The sequence below is a fragment of the Lissotriton vulgaris genome, chromosome 12, assembly GCF_964263255.1.
Source record: "Lissotriton vulgaris chromosome 12, aLisVul1.2, whole genome shotgun sequence".
NCBI lineage: Eukaryota > Metazoa > Chordata > Amphibia > Caudata > Salamandridae > Lissotriton > Lissotriton vulgaris.
Genome location: NC_141700.1, coordinates 759722630 through 759742915, shown reverse-complemented (window position 1 = coordinate 759742915; position 20286 = coordinate 759722630). Strand labels below are relative to the sequence as shown.

The 20286-nt window shown below is 51.3% G+C and overlaps 1 protein-coding gene across 1 annotated transcript in view; it reads left to right on the top strand.

The window, feature by feature from the left end:
• The window catches only part of DNAH2 (dynein axonemal heavy chain 2), a 2538822-nt gene that overhangs the window by 552848 nt on the left and 1965688 nt on the right, over nt 1-20286 (top strand). The window lies entirely within an intron of this gene.

The following is a 20286-nucleotide window of genomic DNA, read 5'->3' as shown; positions in this document are numbered from 1 at the left end:
ATGCTGCTGCATTGCTCTTCCTGAATCAGATCCAGTTAGCCTCTGCTGGCGGTGTACTGACCCACTGTTTGCTCTCTCTGCCTGATGCCAGTCACACTAGTAGTTCTGAATGGCAGAGGCAGCAGAGTTGGCTTGCTGCTGCATCTGTAGCCCTTTTCAGGGCTTTCTTCAGGGAATTCCTCAAAAAAAGAGAGTAGTCGCCGCAGCATGTTAGGCTGGAGCCCACCACGTTCTGCTGCTCCTTCACCATCAAGAGCAATCTGAGTTGTTTCCTCCAACACAGGGAGCTGGGGGTGGCACTAAAGCTCTGTGCTCGGAGGCAGGCCAGTGAAGGTTAGATGCGTGAGAGGTGGCAAGCGCATTGGGCACTAGGTACCAGGTCCCCCGTAGTAAGCCGAGGCAGCCTATGTTAGTCCAGTGTAACTTGCAGATTAATAGGAGCCTATGCCCCTCGCACATCACCTGGACGCCAAGCTCCCACTTCCCGGTTGCCTTGGACATCCCCAGCGAACCCACCATTAACCGCCTACTCCTCAGGGCTCTTACCTGCCTTGTGCGGAAAGTGGCACCGTTAATGAAGGCTCCTTTCTGATGGAGCTCCAGGAACAGCACTACAGCTCTGAGAAGCAGCACTGTCTCTTCTCCTGTCAGTGCCAGCACTGACCCTCACTGTGTCCTCTGCTCTTACCAGTACTGTCCTCGCCGGGAAGAGGCCGGGCAGGGCAATCTCCTTGGCCATGCTGGAGTAGTACTTTTGTTCCTGAGGTCGAACTATTTTAGCTGGTTTGTTATGTTATTATTGAAGCCCAATATACTTTCCACCGTGGGGCCATAGGAAAAAGAAAATCTACATCATTCATAGTAGGGAAAGATCTCTTGAAAGCCCTTGTGCCATTGAACACCAACTATTTGTCCACCGTTATGGGAACAAATGAATCTGAAATTGACTTGGTGAAGGAGAGAATTGACGTGCGCAGTCCTTACATCCCTCAGCTAGCACTACAGGAAGCCCTTACTGCCCCCCAGCCCTATTGGGAAACCCCATGCCATTGTTGAGGGGAGCGGAGGGCCTTTGAGCAATCCTAACTAGGGAAAAGACCCTGGCACTGGCAGTGGCCAAACCAGGAACCAGTGCGTGGTTCTTAGCACCTCTTTGGAGACTATTGAGGCCATTTCCAACCCCCCTCTTAGTCAAACTCTTCCCCTTCAAAGAGAATCCGGAAGAGTAAGCAGGTCCCTCTAAAACAAAAAACCTGCCCAATAATCCTTTTATTCAACGTCTTCCAACAAGTCAGGTTGTCCCTCTGCTATTAATGTTCAGCAGGCTCAAAGCGTGTTTTTTACAATTCCATTGTTAAGGAACATTGTGATGGACCATTTGACAACTGGAGTCTATATTGAAGGGCTTCTGGTCTGAAATGTTGGTGAAAATCGAGCAGTTGACGGGCAAAATCTTAACTTTGCCCAGCTATTATTAGGCTGGGCTGTATTAAGCTGATGCCCCTAGAACAATCCTGTCCGCTCTAAATCATTGGCTTGTGATACTCATGTTAATGACGTCTCCTCGCTAGGGGACAATATTATTTCAGCTCCACCTGTGTGGCGTCCGCTTACAAGAGACAGCTCTGTGGGTGTAATTGAACCCGCCAACTTAAATCTGCTCCGTCTTTTAATTTCGAGCAGCCTCTTGTGCCGAAACCAGATATTTATAACCTTACTGACCTCCAATTGACACATTTACCCCCAGAGTTCACTCCTTTAGTTATTGTTTTGGACCAAGTCCAACTTTTACATCCAAATAGGAGGGATAACTGGGTGGATCTAAAGCCCAAGATAATCCATTGGATTAAGGAAAATTCAGGATGGTCAGATGACCTCTCTAGAGATATCCTGACAGTAAGATGAGTGGGTGGTGAACCGGAATCCTCTAATGGTGATTGTGTTCTAATTAAGTTTAGAAGGCCTTTGCTGGTGGAAAAATTACTCATCGACCTTAACCACCTAGTTGGTTCTCAAGGCCGAATAAGAGCACTGCCTCTAGGGTTTTCATACGACCCCCTCCATAGTATGTGTCAGGGGTTAATAGAATCAACCAGGCTGGTGTGCCAAATGCAGACTCAAGAAGGCCCCAACGATCCCTCTAAGCAATCGATTCTCACCCTTGGGCAATCTTCAGGATATTGACTGACACTCTGCAGCGACTGAGTCCCTGGTACTCACTTCCACCTCCTTGGCAATTGATGATCATTTTAGGTCCTCATCTGGGGGTACACAAAGAGATTCTTTGTACTTTGTGGTCTCTAATTTGTTAACCTGGAACAATGCTGGAGTGCATTCAAAAATGTCCAATGAATACTGCTTTAATTTATAAAAGACTTTGATGTTATTTGCCTTCAAGAGACTTGGAGGTTGCCCGTAGATATGGTGAGGGAGAACGACAGGGATGGATCCTGAGCGAAACAATAAGGAAACCCCGTTTCTCCAATTACATCCTAGAAACACCTGGTCCAGGAGATGTACTTTACAGGGATACCACTGAAATTCTTCACACATTCTCCTCACATTACTCCTCGTTCTACACGTCCAATAGATATGATACCCTCGACCTGGACAATTATTTGGACGATGTTGCGCTGGCCTGGCTCGACGATTCCCAACGTGAGTTCCTTTGCGCCCCCTTCGAGATAGACGAAATACGGAAAGCCATAATGCAAATGATATCAGGCAAAGCCCCTGGCTTACACAAACTCCCCATTGAGTTCTATAAAACATATATAGATTTCATAGCCCCCGTCCTTAAAGAAGTGTACGAAGGTGCCCTACAAGCAGACACACTCCTCCTTCCATGCGGGAAGCTCTCATAATTTCCCTTCTCCAACCTGGAAAACCTGCTACACACTGCAATTCCTACAGGCCGCTGTCTCTAGTTAACTGCAATACCAAAATTTTAGACAACTGCTTAAATCTGCTAATGGAAAAGCTGGTTCTTCCAGACCAATCAGGTTTTATTCCTGGACGGGCGACATCGCACAAGTTTCACACCTTCTTTTCTATCCTCCATAACGTTGATCCTGATTTACCTTTGGTGGTGGTCTTCTTAGACGCCACAAAAACGTTTGATTCCGTTTGGCCTACCTATTGGGCATCTTGCAACGGATGGGCTTCCCTCCACTGTTTCTCTCCTGGATCAGACTACTATATCAACTCCCTACTGGCAAAGTCCTAATAAATGGTCGCCTATATTCCGCTTTCCCCATCACCAGGGGCACCAGGCAGGGGTGCCCACTCTCTCCACTTCTTTTTGCTATAGCAGTAGAGCCTTTGGCGGCAAAACTATGCCAACACCATCAGGATAAGGCATTACGTTGTCAACTACGCCAAATATTGCTATCGCTCTATGAGGAATATATCATTCTCTATGTCAGGGATCCGCAGGACAACATAAACCCACTCTTTCGAGAATTAATTGTTTTTGGGAAACTTTCAGGGATTCAAACAAACTGGAGTAAGTCGCAGATATTCTCCCTCACTCCAACGGATCAGCTTTTCTCCCTGGATTTCCTACTAGAGTGGTGTAACTCTGATATACGGTATCTCGGAATCCGCGTCACCAGACACAGGGAGGAATTGATGCGCCTCAATTGTGGTACTGCCTTGGATCGCATCACAGAGAGTATTGTCCTGCCTCTCTTTCTAGCGGGTCGTGCCACCTTGATTTAAATGGGACCGAGATCTGAACAAAACCTAATAACAATGTAAGGACATACAAAATTAAATGTGAACAAGTATATACAAAATATATCTACATATATATATATATATATATATATATATGTATATATATATATATATATATATATATATATATATATATACAAAAACCAATAAACTCAACTGTACGTTGCAAATACCCAAAAATATTTATACTAGTGTTCACACATTTATTCAGAGTGATCCACTCAGAGGTAGTCTAAGTGAACACTTTAGGCAAAGGCGCTTCTTTTCCTTTAGCTCTACTGTGTCACAACAAGTTATTGCCCCAGTATTGGAACTTTCATAGATTCCCATGCTTTGTATCATTCCCCGTCGTCGGACTGGGAGTCTCGGTAATAAAAAATATCATAGTAGTAGGTACAAAAGAGAAAGGAAAGACCTAGGCCTCATTCCCTTTTGTAACATATCAGCCTCTTTTTGTAAAAGAGACCAAACTCTAGGCGTCAGCCAATCAGAAGAGCCTCACCCTTAGAACCTTCCTGAAGGAACCTCAGAGCCTCAGATTTTCTACTGCACGTTGTGCTAGGGAGTCTCCATTGAGCTCTGCTCTATTTCTACTCTTTAAAACTCATTTCTACAGATATTTCTTCAGACTTTTCTTCAGATTCTTCAGGAAAACTCTTTCTTCATCATAATGGCTGAAGTTGAGAAGAAAAAAGCCCTTTTTAAACCCTGTTCCACCTGTGGGAAGAAAAGGCTGTTTGTGGAAGACAAACACAAGGATTGCATTTACTGCCTGTATCCTGATCACAAGGCAGAGGACTGTCGAATTTGCCGCACTCTCTCCACCAAGACCTTGAGAGATCGTGCTGGAAGGCTTCTTACATGGTTGCAGAGGCAGAAGGAGAGGAAACATGGAGTTTCCAGTGATGAGGAAGAATCGGTGTCCTGCGCTTCTTCTAGAAGGTCAGTGAAAAGGGGTAGAGGTTCCCCATCTTCCTCTACTGGCCGCCCCTCTAAGGCTTCAAAGAAGACCCCCAAGGAGTCTGATGGCTGGGGTTCAGGAGGTTCCCCCCACCACAGTGGGTCGGGCAAGGCAGAACTGGTTTCGCCTCCTAAGGGTGAGAAGACAGACCCAGCCTTCAAGAGACCCTCATCACACTCTTCTGAGAGGAGTTCCAAGTCCTCTACGACGAAGACTTCGTCGACGGTGGCTCCGTCGACGACAAAAATGAAGCCCAAGATCCAATTGGTTTCCTCGACGGGCTCGTCGACGGGCGCGTCGACGGCTAAAGCTCCGTCGTCGTCGAAGAAGAGCTCGACGACTACGGCGTCGACGGGCAGTATGCCGACTACATCGTCGACGAAGGTGAAGACATCGTCGACGAAGAAACCATCGTCGTCGACGGAGGTGTCGACGACGGCAGTACCGGCGACGACGTAGACGACGGCGACATCGACGACGCCGACGACGACGGCGTCGACGACGGTGTCGACGACGGTCATGTCGTCGACGAGTGCTTCGACGACGACAACAATTTCGACATCGACGGCGGGCTCGTCGTCGGTGGCGTCGACGACGACTTCTACCATTCCTATCTCGTCGACGAGGGTTTCACCGGCATCGATGGAACAACCAACAATACTGGCTACAGAGAGAAGGGTGACGATTTCTCTTACGAGGATCACGCCTGAAATGACATCCCCAAGGAGAGTGCCATCATTACCTCCCACAATGTTGCTAGACCAGGAGGACTCTGAAGGAGACGGTCAGGATGGCTTTGATTATGCGAATAGCCCATCTCAGCTTCTCATTAAGAGTCAAGAGACTGACTCAGAGGAGGCATATGAACAAGGTGGGAGTTACTACCCACAAACTGACAACCCAAGGGAATATGAATCACATGACATGGTTTCAGTCCCGACGTCCTTCCTACAAGACCTGCACAAGATGTTGCAAGACTATAAATCCAAGGCCGAGCGCCCAGCGCCGAGAAAGTCTACTCCGTCAACACCAGTTAAAGACCACTCTTCAGTTGTCCCACCTGTACACCCAGTACAGTCTCCTCCTCAACCACAGCGGCCAGTGCCCCAGGCTCCGTCTGAACCAGCAGATGATCCGGATGGGGATCATGATAATGAAACGGATGTGTCATACGATAATATAATCATCCGGACTCGGATCAGGATGGAGATGAATACAATGATTACATCCAACCGGATCAGGCTTCGCCACACCAGGACCTAGGTGATAGATGCATCTGCCGTGTGGATTCCTCACCTTGTGAATATCCCCCTTGCGTCAGCAACGTTCGGAAATTTTCTTCGTAGCACGCCGTCGTGGGCGACGTCACAGGAGCACGGCATCGCGCGCGACTCCGTCTGACGTCACCGACCCCATATTAGGCCCACGCCGGCGTGATGACGTCAGTTCCCTTTTTTCCGCGTCTCCGACGCTAACGGTTTTCGGGATCTTCAGCGATACCTAGTATCTTTCTGACTAATATTTGTCACTGTTTCTCTCTTGCGACTTTGTTCTTCTCCGGAGATGTTGTCGAGGAAAACAGGCTTTAAGCCATGTAGGTCTTGTGCCCGCATGATGTCTATCACTGACCCACATAAGGATTGTTTGTGGTGTCTTGGATCGGGCCACGACGTCAAGAACTGCGAGTCCTGTTTTAAGATGAATCCGAAGGTGCTTCGGGAGCGTGAAGCAAAGTTGCTCTTGGCGAAGGTGAAAAAGGACTCTGGGCGACTTTCGAGATCTACGTCACGGAGATCGAAGTCGAAGCAAAGGTCTCGGTCGAGGTCGAGATCGGCGTCGAGGTCCAGAGCGGGTTCGAGGTCTGGAGACGACTCGAGGTCCAAGGCGAAGTCGAAGTCCAGAGAAAGGTCTAGGTCTAGATCTAAGTCGGCTTCCGGGCATGCTTCGAGCTCTTCGAGGAGAAAGCATAAGAGGAGGAAGCACAGTTCGAGACATCATTCGGGGAAGGATTCCTCTGACTCGAAGAGAAAGTCTCACAAACACCGTAAGGACTTTGTCTCTCCTTCACCTGCTTTGTCAAGAGTGGGTTCTCCGGCGCCGGAGCCGGAGCCGGACCCGGAGCCGGTTTCCTCGGAGCATGAAGAAGAGGAGGTGACTCAAGAACCGGCTTCGGCGGAGACTCCTGTGAATCCAGAAGGTCAGGGTGAGGATGTGTCGGGTCGGCCTCCATTGCAACATCCGGTAGGTCCGTACCCTTCCTTTCCTGGTCCTGGGCAGGATCCCTCGGATTTTCTCAATGCGATGTTTGGAGTTTATTCTAGGGCGATGTACCCCGCTGGAGCGCCTGGTGGCCCCATGGGTCCGTTATCGTACAACCTGGGTATTCCTCAGTCGTATGCCCCTGCTCCATTTATGCCTTTCATGCCGGCGCCTCTTTCACCTTGGCTCGGTACGGCTCCACCGAGGTCCTCGACTCCGCATGCGGCTTCGCCGACTCCGGATCGACCTCGCAGTCGAGATCGAGGTACCACACCTGTTCTTGACTCTCGTCCTCCTGCTTCGGTTCCTCGAGCGACGTCGGAACCGGCTCCGTCGGAGTCGTTACCGGATCCGTCGACTTCGATTCGAATGGAGTGGTCGAGGCGAAGAGCTCAGCGTCTTCTCGAGCAAAAGGATGATGAGAGTTCAGATGTGGAAGAAGGCGAGCTTCCTGATCATGGTGATGACTTCGAAGAGCTTTGGGATGCTAGTGGTCTGGAACTCTCTCCCGAGTGGGGTCTGCCTTCGACTTCTGATGCACCATCAAGGGACGTGGCTCCTTATCACGTGGTTATTAGGAAGGCTGCTGACCTTCTTAACTTAAAGCTGCCCACAGTGGAGTACAAGCCCAACATTCTCACGGAGGTCCTGCATTCTCCATCTTCAATTGTGGAGCCAACTTTGCCGTTTACTGATGCCTTGTCAGATCCAATTAAGGAAATTTGGAAGAGGCCGTTGTCTGCTCCTGCAGTTTCAAGGGTTATTGCAAGGCGCTATAGGGTGGCTCCTGATGACCCTGCATTTCTTTCTACGCATCCGTCTCCGGAAAGTCTTGTGGTTCAGGCGGCTTGTTCTAATAGGGCGGCAGGCTCCTTCCCTCAAGTGCCTGCTGACAAAGAGTCTAAGAAGTTGGATCAGGCTGCGAAGAAGACTTTCTCTTCTGGAAGCATGGCTCTAAAGTCGTCAAATGCTACTTGCCTTTTAGGTAGATATGTGCACGCGCTGATGGACTCAGTGAAGCAATTGTCACCAAAACTTCCTGAGGAGGATAGGAAAAACTTTAATGAAGTCATCTCTGACACTCAGGCTGCGGCCCGCATGGTCATCCAAAGCGGCATGGACACTGTGGATTGAGTTGCCAGAATTATGGGCTCATCCATTGCAACTAGGAGAGCCGCATGGTTAAAGTCATCTGATTTCTCAGCGGATGTACAATCTACTTTGTTGGACTTACCCTTTGAAGGATCTGGCCTTTTTGGTAAGAAGGCAGATGTGGCCTTGGAAAGGTTTAAAGACAGCCGTGCCACTGCGAGATCGTTGGGTCTGCAGATGAGAGGGTCTGCAGCTAGAAAATTCAAGGGATTTGGTAAATCTTCTTTTCGTCCCTTCAAGCAGGGCCAACAACAGCAGCAGCAGCAGAACCCTCTATATAAGTCCTATAGAGGTAGACAGAGGGGTCGTGGACGTGGACGTCAAGTCTCCTCTTCCTCCACTTCCTCCAATAATGCCCAACCCCCACCCGCATCAGCAAAGCAGCCCTAGATCCACCATTCTGGACCATGTAGGGCCAGTAGGGGGTCGGCTTACTCACTTTCTACGAGATTGGGAATCGGTTACATCAGATCTTTGGGTTCTCAATCTCGTAGAGAATGGGTATGCACTTGAAGGGGCGCTAGAGGGCGCACGAGCTGAATGGCCGCACTCTAGTGTGGCTCCGGCTGCCTGGCATTCTTATCCTTCCTTTTATCCTTTAAAACTGCGCCCACCCGCCCGAAAACGGTCTGGGGGATTGAGATATATCTACTGCACACTCTGTCTGAGTTTGGAGATCCTACGACCTTCGGGGACGGAGCTAGATCGAGATCAGTCTGGAGCGGGAGAGACCGAGAGCTACGACCTCGCTGTAGGCGGCGTGGTGCTGCACGCAACGCCCAGGACTGACACGTGGCGTGTAGGCCGCACTACGCCTCGCGCATCTCCGCCTAGCGGGCTTGGCCCATCAAACTAGCAGTGGGACCCTGCCTCGGCAGCTTGCTTTCTGCACCGAAGACATTCTGTTGTACAACTGCATGGAACCGGCCTATATTGGACATTAGACGTCGGAACCGATCCACCGCCGTGGTTGCCCACGCGTGCCCTTCCTCATAGAGCGGCTTGACACAGAGGTGCGCTTGTTGCTTGCCTGGCATGGGGAAACCGGATACCCGGCAGCCCAAGCTGCAATTTGAACCAGCGACGCAAAAAAAGGGGACGAAGCAGACGGGGGACAGTGCACCGCCGAGGAGCCCGGCGGCAGAGGTGACCCCCCTGGTCCCGGAGATAGCAACAATGCTTCAGGAGATGCGGCAAGGTTTCGCCACGGTGGTGGACAAGGTGGACCGGCTCTCCGCCCGGATGGACGGCATCGTCCAACGAATAGATGTGCACGATGAACGGCTAACGGAGGCCGAACGCCGCATATCCGAAACGGAGGATGCCACAACATCGCAAGCCACACGACTATCCCGCATGGACAACATTTTGCGGGTGATCGCCGCCAAGAACGAAGAATTGGAAGCGAGGGGCAGGCGGAACAACGTCCGGATTACGGGAATTCCGGAATCCACAAACACGGGACGTATGGAGTTGTACGTAGAACGTTTGCTCATGGCCACGGTGGGAGAGGAGGCTCTCTCCAAACAGTTTATAGTGGAGCGGGCCCATCGTTCCCTTGGTCCTCAACCTCAACCAGGCACTCCACCGAGGCCCATCATAGCACGCCTGCTGAACTACCGTGATCGGGATGCGGCATTGAAAGCAGCGAGGGCGAATCAAAACCTAAATTATGAGGGAGTGTCCTTCTCCATTTATCTGGACTTTACTCCACTTGTTCAGGAACAGCGAAGGAAGTTTCTAGCCGTGAAACGAAAACTGAGAGGACTGAACATTGACTATGCATTGCTTTATCCTGCCAAGCTCCGCGTGACCCACCAGGGCACGCAACATTTTTTCTTGAACCCGCAACAGGTCGAGGAGTACATCAAGACCCTACCGAAAAGGGACAACAGAGCTGCACAGGCGGATGGCGGACACGATTCTGGTGCGGAATGAACTGGGTTCGTCGCTTTCGTTCCAGGTGACTCGTTGATATATGTTTTTTTTTTCTTTGGATTACTGCTCCTGATATGGCCCCCAGGAATGTAGGGCTGGGTGGTGCTGCAGGCCCTGTAACATGCCAGGCCCCCACCCCCCCCATGCTGACTCACTCGCCCGGACTGGGACGGTAAGAATGGCGGCAACTGCGGTGAGGAGAGGCGGGGGTGGACGACGGTGCACCTCTAGAACCCCGAATGGGTGTACCCCACTGGACTTGCTCAATGCACTTTTACTGTTAGGTTGTTGCGGGTTTGATCGGGGAGGGGGGTGGGCACAGGGTACTGGCGAGTTGGGGGCGCTTCAGTGGGTGGGGGAGGGGGGAAGTTCTTTAAGGGGTCAGTTCGTGCTGATCTGGTCCATGGTTTTCACTGTCCTCGAATTGGGCCTGTGGTTGCCGGCTCCTCTCTCTATGTGTCGCTGCTCGAGAGGGGACAACTGGGATGCCTCATGGTTGGCAATGTACGGAGGCCTGTTTGCTGAATGGCAACGGTTACGATTTCTAGTGTTGGATGCCTGGGTTTGCACTGGGTTTAAGTTTTCGTTTTGTAGTCGAGCGTGTGCACCTTTACCTCGTCGACCTTCCACCCGTCCTGGGGTGGGCTGGTCTACTGTCTTTGCTATGGGGGGGGGGGCTCGGGGACTGCTATTTGTGGTGGCCGGGGTTACTGTGGGCCGCTGGTAATTCTAACTGTAAGGACTGTTGGTGCAGTTGGATTGCTCTGTTATATGAAAAGATGTTGGGATGGGGGACACTTGTTTGAATGTTCTTACTTGGAATGTGCGGGGCTTGGGGGATCATCGGAAGAGACGCCACGTTCTGGGATATTTAGACAGACATAATGTTCACATAGCGTTTCTGCAGGAGACACACTTTGCACCCCACAAGTTGCCAGCCTTTGGTAGTAGATGGGCCTCGAGTACTTTGTTCTCCTCGTATTCCTCCTATGCCCGTGGTACTGCAATCCTGGTTAAAAAGTCAACGCCCTTCCACATGGCTGGAACGAAATCAGATGTACAAGGGAGATATTGCCTGCTATGGGGCAGATTGGGCCGTGTGACGGTCACCCTTGCGTGTTGTTATGGCCCCAATGTGGACGACCCGCAGTACTTTGAAACACTCTGGGCTGCTATACTGGAAGCGGGGTCGCAACACATAATATGGGGGGGGGACTTCAATGTCACTGTGAACCCGACCCTGGACCGCTCACACCCGGCCCCACACCACTACACAAAAGGGCGGGAGGTGCTGCGCGCCATCTTAGAGGAGAATCACCTAGTGGATGCTTGGCGAGCACACTGCGGGCCGAGGGGGGTGGGAACGCATTTCACGGCGCAGGCTAGGTCCTGGGCCAGGCTTGATTATTTTTTTCTGACCACACACATGTATGCCACTGTCACATATGCACGACACCTCCCTCGGACTTATTCGGACCATGCCCCGGTTCTGGTCGCCATGCGCGGAGCTGAGCTCGGCCCTCCTGTTACCGCGTGGCGCATGCAGGCCGCAATGCTGTTGGATGAGGAATTTAGGGAGACGCTGCGCGAGGAATGCTTAGATTTTTTTGCGAGAAATAAGGGGTCTGTGGATGCAGTGGAGACAGTCTGGGATGCCTTCAAAGTCACACTAAGGGGTTTCTGCAGTGCGAAGGGCTCGGGGGTGCTTAAAGCTATCCTGAACCGTTTAAAGGCGCTAGAAGTAAAACTGAGCCGGGCGGAAGAGACCCTCCGAGCGTGCCCCACTAGCGACACTCTGGCAGAGATTCGAGATTTGGTTACTGAATATTCCGAGGAAGCTGCACGTGAGGCGAAATTTAGACATAAATACTGGGTGGCGCGGAAATATGGAGAAGGAGATAGGCCTGGGAAGGTGTTGGCGGCTACGGTCCGGCTTGCGAGGGCGCCTACTACTATACTAGAGCTGGAAACGGCCGAGGGGCTGCTGCTCCGCGACTCCACGCAAATCCTTAACGAGTTCGTGGGCCATTACAATAAGCTGTACACCTCTAGGGGCCTGGGGGGCCCACCTTTGGACGACTACCTCGCGGATGTCGCGCTTGGCTGGCTGAGTGACGCTCAACGGGCGTTTTTGAGTGCCCCGTTTGAGCTGGATGAGGTAAAAGAGGCGATTATGAGTATGCAATCAGGCAAGGCCACAGGCCTAGATGGCATCCCTATTGAATTCTACAAAACATACATTGAATTCATGGCCCCGGTACTGCGGGAGGTCTATGAGGACGCTCTGGAGGTGGGGCATCTCCCCGCATCAATGAGAACTGCGCTTATCATCTCTTTACTCAAGCCCGGGAAATCTGCGTCGCACTGCGACTCGTATAGACCCCTCTCTTTATTGACGTGTGATGTGAAAATTCTCGCAAAGCTCATTGCCACCCGAATTAGCTTACTGCTGCCTAACCTGATCCTCCCGGATCAGGCGGGCTTTGTTCCAGGGAGGGCTACGTCCCACAATCTACGCACCTTTTTTTCTGTGTACGACTCTGTGCATGAGGACCTGCCCATGGCGGCCATCTTTTTGGATGCCACCAAGGCATTTGATTCCCTGGAGTGGGATTACGTCTTTGGGGTACTAAACCGCATGGGATTCCCGGCCATCTTCGTTTCCTGGATAAAACTGCTCTACACGCGGCCCACGGCCAAAGTCCTTATTAATGGGCAGCTTTCCCCTGACTTTGAGATCTCTAGGGGTACGAGGCAGGGGTGCCCCCTATCCCCCCTGCTCTTTGCAATCGCCACGGAACCCCTTGCTGCCAAACTGCGGCAACATTATAAGGATAGCGCGCTGCGTTGCTTCCAGCGACAAATACTCATATCCATGTACGCGGACGATATCACGCTGTATGTCCGGCACCCTCGGGACAACCTACACCCCATACTTAGGGAATTCATTAGATTCGGGACTCTCTCGGGAGTGCAGATAAATTGGACCAAATCGTGCATATTCCCCCTCACGGCGGCCACACAGGCCTTCCCATTGGAATATCCGCTCACTTGGACTGAAGGTGATTTTAAGTACCTTGGGATCCATATTGAGAGGGACCGGGAAGCGCTTATGAGAGCGAACTATGGCACTGCCGTTAGTAGGATTGAAGACCAGGTCACGAGGTGGGTATCACTTCCCCTGTCGATGGCGGGCAGGGCTTCTTTGATTAAAATGGTTGTACTTCCGCAGCTGCTTTACCTGTTTCTCAACATACCCTTCCATCCTGGTGCATACTTTTTTAAGAGACTGAGGTCTGAAATGCTCAAATTGGTGTGGGGTGGAAAGCAAGCTAGGCTCCAATGGGAGATTCTGACACGGCCCTATGTGCGGGGAGGGTTCGGTATACCTGATTTTGAGCTCTACTTCAGGGCAGCCCAGGCGCACTATGCTTACTTCTGGGTGAGACAGCCGAGATACATGCCACAACTGGCTGCGGAACACTGGCTGGCGCACCCCACGCCTATCGAGGGAGCTCTGTATGCCGTTGTTGAGGGGAGGGATAGGACCCCGAACACTTTATCTAGCACTATCACGGCCTGGTTACACATTTGTGCCTCCCTGGGGCTGCAGTTCCTCTACGCTCCATGTATGCCCCTGGCTTATCACCCACAATTGCAGCTGCTGCAGGAAACTGGCTTCCAGCGTTTACTGTCTAAAATCCATGTCCGAACGTGGGGGGATCTATATCATGATGGCGAGTTCCGCACGAGGGATCATTTGTTTGGTACCATACACCCTACCTCACTAGAGGTGTTTTACTACATGCGCCTGCGACATGGGCTGCAAGCCCTTACACCTGACTTTCCGCGTGAGCCACCGATCCTCATACCCCTGCAACACATAATGCAACTTGCGACTCCATATAAGCTTGTGTCCACGTTGTACAGATCAGTTAGAACACACACTGACTTCACCACACTTCCTGCCAAAGCGAAGTGGGATCAAGAGCTGCCTGCCCCACTCACCGATCAACAATGGGAATTTAGCTTACTACAGACAGAACATATCTCATCCAGCAGCAGGTATAGAATTATTCACTACAAATTTGTGCACCGATTGTATTATACCCCGGCTCGATTACACAGATTTGGGCTGCGAGACACTGATAATTGCGATCGGTGTGGAGCCCCTGGAGCTGACTTTCTACATCTTGCCTGGGAATGTGCCACTGTACGTCAGTATTGGGATCTAGTATTTCAAGCCCTCTCTACAATGATCAATGCTACGGTGCCGCCAACTCCTGAGATGGCACTATTGGGTTGGGTCGTACCCCTGCAGGCGGCTCACCGCAAGTATGTCGCGTTAGCCTTGTTGCTAGCCAAGCGGAGGGTGGCCTGTAGATGGGGCAGAGGCAGGGCGCCCAAATTTAAGGAATGGATACGGGACCTGGTGTATTGTCAGGAACAACTGCACACGTATGCGGAGTTACTGCCACTCTCCTCCAGGCCGACTGATATCTGGGCCCCGCTGCACTGCTACCTGATAACGGAAGCACAGAGTGACGATGAATTGTGATCTGTAACGTTGTTCTAGGTGTAATGAAGAAGGGGTGCTGAACCGCTTTGGACCTACCTGCAACTTTGTATGCCTTGTGACTGCACTATGCACTTTACCCCCCTTGCCATGTCTCTGAACTGTCCTTGTTGCTTCACTCACCTGTACGCCTTACCCACCCATGGTCCACCTGGTTGCTGCGGGATGCTGTTCCCCCCCCCCTCCGAAATCTGCTTGTTTGTGGTGCGCACGCTTATGACGATGTTGTTTTGCTTGTTTTTATTGTTCTTTGTTTTAACCAAAAAACGACAAAAGTAAGACGCATTTATATGCTTCCTGTACCTGTGCTGTTACTGATGCCATTTTTATGTATACAGCTCCGCAACACAATATTGACTTTTTGCTGATGCTTATTTGTGATTACTGAAATGTGCTATAGCAGCCGGCCTCCGGGTTGTGGCAGTATGCTGTGTATACTTAACGGTACTAAATAAACGTCTTGCACCAAAAAAAAAAAAAGAATGGGTATGCACTTCCTTTTCAGGAGTTCCCTCCCAATTACCCTCCTTGCCAAGGTTATTGCTCGGAGGACCACCTGCTTCTCCTGCAGGAGGAAGTCCTGGCTCTGTTTCGAAAGGGAGCGATAGAGGTGGTTCCAGAGCAGGAGAGGGGTCAAGGGTGCTACTCCCGGTATTTCTTGATTCCCAAGAAGGATGGCAGACTTCGGCCTATCCTGGATCTCAGGATTTTGAACCTCTATCTCAAACAGGAGAAGTTCAAAATGCTCACCCTTGCTCAGGTTCTTCTGGCGCTGATGGAAGAAGACTGGATGGTGTCGATCGACTTGCAGGATGCGTATTTTCACATCCCAATCCTGAAGTCGCACAGGAAGTATCTCCGTTTTACGGTGGGATCGCAGCACTATCAGTTTGCGGTCCTCCCGTTTGGACTTACTACTGCGCCTCGAGTTTTCACCAAGGTGATGGCGGTGGTGGCGGCGCATCTCAGGAGGTCAGGGATTCCTGTATTCCCTTATCTAGACGACTGGCTGATCAAAGCAGAGTCGCCGGAGATAGTGCTCCATCATCTGCAGGAGACAACTCAGTTGTTACACAGGTTGGGTTTTTCGATAAACGTACCCAAATCTCACCTGGTGCCCTCCCAGCGCAACCTGTTCATAGGTGCGGTACTGGACACTTCTGTATGTCGTGCATTCCCTCCACCTCAAAGGATTCGCGACATTCAGGAAATGATTCCTTTATTCTTCAATGGAGCGGTTGTTCCAGTCCTGAAGGTCCTTCGTCTGCTCGGTCTGATGGCTTCTTGCATTCTGTTGGTCAGTCATGCACGCTGGCACATGAGGGCGCTCCAGTGGTGCCTCCGCAGGCAGTGGTATCAGCACAACGGAGATCTCAGGGAGTCTGTGAGGATCTCCAGAGAAACTGCAGCGGACCTGTCCTGGTGGGGCGTGGAAGGCAATCTGTCACAGGGAAAGCCTTTTCAGCTACCTCCATCAGTGGCCACAGTGATATCGGATGCATCCACTCTCAGGTGGGGTGCTCATCTGGGAGACCTGGAGGTCAAGGGTCTTTGGTCTCCGGAAGAAAGGTTGTTTCACATCAACCTTCTGGAATTGAGGGCGATACGTTTGGCGCTCAAGGCCTTCCTCCCTTCCCTTCGCGGTCGTTCGGTCCAGGTCCTAACGGACAACACGACTGCGATGTGGTACGTCAACAAGCAGGGAGGAGTAGGGTCGCAGTGTCTCTGCAGAGAGGCTCTGCGTCTCTGGTCCTGGGTTCAGGACCATCAGATTTGTCTGGTGGCAAATCATCTGGCCGGGGTTCTGAACGTGCGTGCGGACAGTCTCAGTCGGCAGTTTTCTGCCGACCACGAGTGGAGGCTTCACCCGGAGGTTGTTCGCAACATCTTTCGGATGTGTGGGACTCCTCGGGTGGATCTGTTCGCCACTCGCGAGAATGCTCACTGCCCTTCATTCTGCAGTCTCCAGTATCCGATGCAAGGAGCATTGGGGTACGCGTTTCAGTTGAGTTGGGGAGATCGACTCCTTTACGCGTTTCCCCCCATACCTTTGATTCCTCGGGTTCTGAGGAAGATTCGTCAAGACCGGGCCCAAGTCATATTGGTCGCCCCGGATTGGCCGAGAAGGGTGTGGTATTCGGACCTACTCCACCTATCCTCTCACCCGCCGCTCCGTCTCCCTCACAGGGCAGACCTCCTCTCTCAGTTGGAGGGGCAGGTTCTACACCCCCACCTCCAGACATTACACCTTCATGCCTGGAGATTGAACGGGGCAACTTGAGTTCTTTTTCTCTCCCTCACGAGGTGGTGGATGTCATTCTCTCTGCCAGGCGTGACACCACTAAGTCCATTTACTCCTATAGGTGGACAAAATGTGTTTCTTGGTGCAGGGAGAGGGATATTGACCCTTTGAGGGCTCATTTGTCTAATATTTTACAGTTTGCCCTTTATCTGGCGCAGCAAGGTTTGGCTGTTTCCACGGTCAAGGGTTATCTTTCGGCCTTATCGGCGTTTCTATGTTTGCCGGATCAGCCTTCTCTCTTTAAGTCTCCGGTGGTTGTGAGATTTTTGAGGGGTCTTGTGAATATGTTTCCTCCTACCCCTTTTATTATTCCTCATTGGGATTTGAATCTTGTGCTGACCTTTTTAATGGGTTCTCCCTTTGAACCCTTGCACAAGTGTCCATTGAGGCTTCTCTCTTTTAAAACTATTTTCCTCGTTGCAATCACCTCGGCAAGGAGGGTAAGGGAGCTTCAAGCTCTAAGTTCCAAACCCCCGTTCCTGACCATTCATGCAGAAAGGATGGTTCTTAGGACCAGGGCTGCTTTTCTGCCTAAGGTGGTGACTCCTTTCCATCTTGGGCAGTCCATTACCCTTCCTACCTTCTATCCTCCCCCTCACCCGTCTAAGGAGGAAGAGAGACTGCATCGCCTGGACCCTAAGCGGGCGGTGTCCTTCTATCTGGACAGGACTAAGGACTTCCGGATGGACGACCAGCTGTTTGTTGGCTTTGCTGGCTGCAAGAAGGGCAGAGCGGTGCACAAGCGCACTCTTTCCAGATGGATAATCCTGTGCATCAAGATCTGCTACTCCCTTGCGGGTAAGGACCCTCCTGAGGGTATTAGAGCTCATTCAACTAGAGCAAAGTCTGCAACGTCTGCTTTGTCTAGGGGTGTGCCTGTTGAGGATATTTGCAGGGCCGCGACTTGGGCCTCCCTCCACACTTTCGCAAAGCATTACTGCTTAGATACCGAGGTGAGGAGGGATGGCCACTTCGCGCGTTCTGTCCTCCAAGACTTCCTGGTGTAGCAGAGTGGACACCCTCCTCCGGGAGTGGGGACTGCTGTGGGAATCTATTCACAAGGTGAGGAATCCACACGGCAGATGTATCTATCAGAAGAACAAGTTACTTACCTTCGGTAACGCTTTTTCTGGTAGATACTATACCTGCCTGTGGATTCCTCACTGACCCACCCGCCTCCCCGTTGTCTACTCTGCTATACCTGGTCTTTCTGTATATATGATTATAATACTGTTGTATTGATTTGGTTCTATTTGTACTGTGTACATTGTATATTTGCATATTTGCTATCGTTGGTCCGTCCGTGTGCCTCGAAGGCACGGAAAAAAGGGCGGAACTGACGTCATCACGCCGGCGTGGGCCTAATATGGGGTCGGTGACGTCAGACGGAGTCGCGCGTCATGCCGTGCTCCTGTGACGTCGCCCACGACGGCGTGCTACGAAGAAAATTTCCGAACGTTGCTGACGCAAGGGGGATATTCACAAGGTGAGGAATCCACAGGCAGATATAGTATCTACCAGAAAAAGCGTTACCGAAGGTAAGTAACTTGTTCGATTCTCCTCCTGCTGACATTGGTAGTTTTCACCAACTGATGGAACGGGCAGCAGGCCGATTTAAGTTGGTTTTGCCTGCGCAAACCACAGACTGTTTCTTGTACGATTTTAAAGACACACACCGTAAGTCTACGAGGTCTATTCCGATTGTGGAACATCTATGGGAGGAGGGTTTAAAGACCATGAAAAATCCAGCGACGGTAGTCCCTGTGCTACCGCGCCTTGACAAAAAGTATAAAGCGCCGGAGGATGGACCGGCTGCCCTGACAGGTCATCCCAGGCCGGACTCTGTAATCTCACAGGCAGCACAAAGAAAGTCACGGAACCCTTCTGCTCCCTTGACGGCCCCTCCCGATAAGGATGGACGTCGGTTGGATAGCACAGGCAAGAGATTTTCATCCATTGCTAGCCTTCTGGTTCACGCGGCCAATGCTTTGGCAATATTGGGACGATATGATCGCCAGTTGTGGTGCGATATAGCTCCCTATTTGGATCAACTTCCTCCAGAATCAGGACTGGAAGCCAAGAAGACCTTGCAAGAAGGTGAAGCGGTCTCCATGGAGATCATAGACTGTGCCATGGACATTGCCACTACGTCCTTTAGAGCTTTGTCAGGAGCGGCAGTGTTAAGACGCCAGGGGTGGCTAAAAGCGACTTGGTTTAGGCCAGAAATCCAGAATAAGGTCCTTGATCTACCTTTTGACGGCGAGGCACTCTTCGGCAAATTAATCGACGACACACTTCAGGAGATCAAAAAGGACACGGAGACAGCTAGATCGTTGGGAACGCTCCAGTACCGCAAAACTCCTTTTAGGGGCACAAGAGGCAGAGGTGGCACTTACAGGGGCGCATATCAACAACAGCGCTATTCTTCGACCAGCTCTGGTTACCAGCCAAACCGCCAGTCCTACCAGCAGAGACAGGGCCAGTCCTCTGGTTACTCGCGGCCTTACAATAAGGGCAAGCAAGCGGCCCGTGGACGGGACTCGTCTAAACGCCAATAGCGGCCTCCTGGCTCTGCCTACTGCTCCCTCCTCCAGGAAATCATCAGTTGGAGGCAGGGTGTCAAAATTCCTTCTGAATTGGTCCCAAATTACATCGGACCGTTGGGTGCTCAACATCATCAAACGAGGACATACTTTAGAGTTTACGGAAGTCCCTCCACCCGGACCCCCATCAGCCATACCATCACGACATCTCCATCTCCTACGGCTAGAGATACAACAGATGCTCTGCAAAGGAGCGATAGAACCGGTCCCCTCCAATCAACGGGGACAGGGTTTCTACTCCAGGTTCTTCCTGGTGAGAAAAACGCAGGAGAAATGGCGTCCCATCCTGGACCTCAGGGAGCTAAATGCCTATCTCATCTCCCTATCCTTCAGGATGGTATCCCTGCAGGATGTTTTGAAGATGGTCAACCCAGGGGATTATATGGCCACACTCGATCTGGAGGATGCGTACTTCCATGTCCCAATTCACCCAGCGCACAGAAGGTTCCTACGCTTCACAGTAGCCAAGAGCCATTTTCAGTTCAGAGTCTTGCCATTCGGCCTCCGCTCTGCTCCAAGGATTTTTACGAAGGTGCTGGCACCTGTCGCAGCATTTCTGAGAAAAAAACACTTCCAGGTCTTCCCTTACCTGGACGATTGGTTACTGAAGGCCCCGACCAGAACATTAGCGCAGGACGCGGTGCAGGCTTGCACCACTCTGTTCCACAATCTAGGTCTCACCTTGAACAGAGAGAAATCCACGCTACTGCCGTCACGGACGGCGCGGTTCCTAGGAGCAATATTGGATTCGCAGCTT